The sequence below is a fragment of the Fukomys damarensis genome, unplaced genomic scaffold (assembly GCF_012274545.1).
Source record: "Fukomys damarensis isolate Sample0158 unplaced genomic scaffold, DMR_v1.0_HiC HiC_scaffold_12, whole genome shotgun sequence".
Lineage (NCBI taxonomy): Eukaryota > Metazoa > Chordata > Mammalia > Rodentia > Bathyergidae > Fukomys > Fukomys damarensis.
Genome location: NW_022900924.1, coordinates 52743176 through 52748056, shown reverse-complemented (window position 1 = coordinate 52748056; position 4881 = coordinate 52743176).

Below are 4881 nucleotides of genomic sequence, written 5' to 3'. Positions count from 1 at the left end.
TTGCTTTTATTTGTTTTTATTTTATTTTATATAGTAATTTATTTAGATGCTATAGTTAATGTTTTATACACATATTATTTTGCTGGCTATTTTATGAGATACTCATACAGTTTCTTATTTGAAATGCTTTATATATTTAATTCCACAGATTTTTATTTTATGACTCCTATCTTTTACAGTGCTATTGAAATATATTCTTGGGTTTATAAAATTCACCCATTTCAAGTGTACAGTTTAATAATTTTCACTAAATTCTCCAAGTTGTGCAACCATCACTACAAACCAGTTTTTAGAACATTTTCATCACCTTGGTAAGATCCCTCATGCCCATTCCAGACCTTTTTCTAATGCATTCAGAACCCCAATCCTTTGTAGGTGACCCAGTTTTTCTCTGCAGAAGTTTTAGAATCTGCTCTTTTTGTCTGATGTCTGAAGTATTACAATGATGCGTCTTAATATGATTTTTTTTCCTCTTACTGTCCTGGAAATTAAAAAAAACTTTTTTTGGCAATTATTTCTCAAACTTTTCTATTTCCTCCTGCTGAAATAGAACTCCTGTTATTTTAGTATTGAGCCTTTTGGGATAATTATTTAATATTCTTACCTTTATTTCTCTTATTAATGTATTCCCCCCTTTCTCTTTTGCTCTCTCATTCTGTGTGTGTGTGTGTGCGCGCGCGCGCGCGTGTGTGTGTGTTTGTGTGTGTATGTGTTACTTTTGGAATTTCTCTTGGTTTTTTCCTTTTAAACTTATACAGTATTACAATTGTAGTTATTTTGATTTTCAAGAGCCTTTCTTTTTCTATGAAGTCTTTTTTATATATATAGCCCCCTGATGTTGTTTCATGGGTGCAATTATTCCCTAATTTTCTAGGATTAAAAATGTTGTTTCTTTTTTCTTTTCTCTGCATATTCTCTTCTTCCTGAGTTCCCTCCCTTCCTCCCTTCCTCCCTACCTTTCTTTCATCTTTCCCTTCTCCCCCTCCAGGTCTTTGTTAGAGACCCTCTCTTCCTTTCCTCACTATCTTTTCCCTATCGTTTTAGTAAGGCCCTAAGGAGCTCTCACTGAAAGCTGTGTGTGTGTGCAGGGCTGGTTAATGGTGAGCCACAGCTTAGGGTTATCGGGAGAAAGCGAGTGGTTTACAAGCCTTTCTTCTGAGCCAATTACTTAGCAGGAACTTCTTTGACCTCTTTCTGCTAGAGCCAAAGCCAGGCTTCCAGCATTCCAGGAGCACTGCAAGGCAAGGGCTGGGTGATGGAATTGTTCAGAACGGAGACTTTCATTCAACCGGCCTGTTTCTGGTATGGCGCCTCACTTCTTGTATCTGCTGCACCTGATGTCTTCCCCAAGTCCAGAGCGTCTCTCCTTCAGCCTCTCCAGAGAGTCTTTTTTTGGGGGTAGAATGGAGAAAGACACCTGACTACTAGGGCCAAGAGGCAGGAAGTAGCCTTGCAATTTATCCTTGTGTTTTCTGTCCAACTCCATCCTATCAACTTTATCGTTACAAATACCTCCATTTTCCAAAATTTTCTTTTAAAAAAAATTTCTAAGTAGCTCCTTTTGGAAGCTTCTGTCTCCCACCTACCCTGTAGATGGCTCTCTCCTTTGCTAAATCAGTTAATATTTGCCAAACTTTTATGCTTTTTCCAAAATAGTTTGACATCTTTCTTCAGCTATTCTCTTTTCTTGTTTTTATAGTCTTTGTGGGTTTATATCTTCTTACTTTATCATCATTTTAGGAACACTGTCCAAAGCATGTGTTTAATTTTCCAAATCTAACTGGAAATTATTTTCCTGTTTCTGCCACCACACTCTTATACCCACCCCACATTTCCAGTCTGGACTGCTTATTATTCCCCAATCTGCACTCTTTCTGGTTTCCTTACCTTTTGTTTGTTTGTTTGTTTTTTTGTTTTTGGGACTGGGATTGAACTCAGGACCTTGCGCTTGTAAAGTAGGTTTGGTGCCACTGCTAGAAAAAAAATGTCCTCCTTTTCATATCCATTATACCTTTCACCTGCCCGAGGGCACCTATCAAAGGATATGTACTTCTATCACCTCTGCTAAACAAGTTTCTTGAAGAGAGGAACAAGAGCTTAACATCTTTGCATCTCTTTCAACCAGTTGTTGGTCAATATTATGGGGATACACTGCATAATGAACTATTTCAGCCCACAACAGACTATATATACCACGGTGGTCCCATAACCTATACCACCTAGTATGTTGTAGCTATCTCAGTTTGTACTCCCTGTGGTGCTTGCACAAGAATGAAATTGCCTAACATTGTATTTCTCAGAATGTATCCCATCCTTAAACAACTCATGACTATATGGAGTCACATATATGTGGAATAATGAGAATTATAATAATTAAATACACACCCTACTGTGCACAGGCCTTTTAACCACATTGCCTTTCTTGTGCACAGTAATTCTCCAAGGTAAATTTCTGGCTTCAATTTTTAGATGAGGAACCTGATGCTTTAAGATGTTAAAACAACTGTCCCAAGGTTCCACAGCCAGCGAGGGGCAGCATCACAACTCAAGCTCTGGTCTCTCTATTTTTGAGGTCTATTTGTTTTTTAATCCTATCTTCTTGTTTCAGTTTTCTTTTGATTGTTTTAAACATTTTAATAGATTACCTTTATTTTATTAACAAGTACTTAATGCTTATCTTCCACCTGTGTGTTACTACCACAGCTCTGAAAACATTGGTGCAGTGTGCTTATCTCATTTGTTCCAAACTGTTGTCCCTATGGCTGGAACTGTCAGCTTGGCCTGTGGACCTGAATCTGTCTTTAGTCTCTGCCAAACAGTTAGTCATCAGTATGGTTGAGGGTATGAACTCTAAAGACAAGTTGAGATCTTGGCTCCTCCATTTACTAGCTATAAGTGTGGGCAACTTACTATCTCTCTGTGCTTCATCTCCTTCCTCTGTAGAATGGACTGAATAACAGTGGATACCATGCTGGACATGGTAGTACATGTCCATAATCCCAGCTCTCTGGGAGACTAAGGCAAGAGGATTGCAAGTTTGAGCCCTACCTGGATAACTTAGCCACTCAATGAGACCCTGTCTCAAAATTAAAAAAATAAAAAATGAGCTGGGGATGTAGCTCAGTGTGAAGGCCCTGGGTACAATCCCCAGTACCACATGCACAAAAAAGTGGATGTCACATAAGGTAATGGTGAATATTAAATGAATTAAATGCACATAAACTACTTAGAGGAGCATATGGTACTTTATAAGTATTCTTAGCTGATGTTATCTATTATAATCAGATTTATGTGTATTTACCCTTACTACCAACCTCATCAGTAAAAATTACTGTCCTAACTTTGTAGGTGAGGCACCTGCAATTCAGATACAAACTAAGGTCTTGACTGATTCTAAAGCTATGTTCTCAACTATTATACTCTGTAATTAGAGAGACAGTTACTATTTCTTTAAGTTTCAAAAATTTGGTAAATTTATGAACAAGAAGATAACAGATCCCTTAGTCTCCATTGCAAGTCTAGAAAGAATTGAGAACAGGCTTGCAAGTAGAGGTAAGAGCCATTCTTGGTCGAGATTCAGGAAACCTGGTCTCCAGCACTCAGTGCCGTGGGGATTCTTAGCCCCCAACTTCCACCACAGGGGTACATTTCTTTCATTTATAGGATGAGGGGTGGCCCTGGCTATCTTCAAGAACCCTTCTGGGGCTCCTTGTGAAGGTTCCCAGAAAAGCCAGGTGTCATCTGCTGAATGCCAGCACCATCTGGTGGCCATGGGCCATAACCCAAGCCCATGGCTTCCCACTGCCATCTGGTGGTTGCTAATGCCACGTTGTTTGCCTGGCATATCAAATTTTTACAAAATCATTTGACACATTTATAGACACCATCCTTTATGCAACCTGATGAGATCCTCTGGGGGAAGTGTTGTTACTGTCTCTTACTGAAAGGAAGCTGGTACCCAGAGGGGTGAGGTGAATGACATAGAGTCACATGGCAAGCACAGTGGTGTCACAGACATGTTTTACAATCTCTGCGATATTATTAAGCTACATCTGAAACAAATTTAGCAGACATTTCTTGAAAACCCACCAAGTACAAAATGCTTCACAGAGGTCAGTTTATTTAGTCAAAACATACAAGTGAGACTCTGTGAGGCTAAATTATTTATACTGTCAGAGGTAAGCTATGAAACCAGGTTTTATGAATTTATCCAGTCATTTTTCTCTTCTTCCTCAATGCCTGGGGCTGGACTTTATACACACAGAACAAATAAGCCTTCTGCTCCCCAGAATTCTATAATTTTCCTTTAGGATTGAATCCCTAAATTTTAGCTGGTCTTATAGCCACCCAGAATACAGACTATAATTTCCAGCCTCCCTTGCAGCTAGATGCAGGCCAATGACAAGCAAGCAAGACTGGTGTTTGAAATTTCAGAAAATGTTTGTAGGAGCAGGTATACCCTTCTCTGATAGCAGCTTCTAAAATGGCTCCTAGTGATTACCCATCTGTAATCCCTCAAGTGTGGGCTGGTGCTTCTAGCAAGTAGAATGTAGCATAAAACAATTCAAAGTCACTTCCAAGATAAGCTTACAAAAAAATGATGACTTGTGTCTTGCTCACATCCTTGCTGGCTCTTTTTGTTTGCTTGGAAGAAGTAAACTACCATGTTGTGAGCTATCTTATGGAGAAGCCCCTGTGATGAGGAAAGAAGAATGTCTCTGGCCAACAATCAGTGAGGAGCTGAGGCCCTCAGTCCAACAGCCTGCAGCAAGCAGAAGCTCGCCAGAAATCATGTGATGGTCTTAGAAGTAGATCCTTTCCAATTTGAGCCTTGACATGTCTGTGGCCTGGGCCAATGCCTTGGTTGCAGACTTGCGAGAA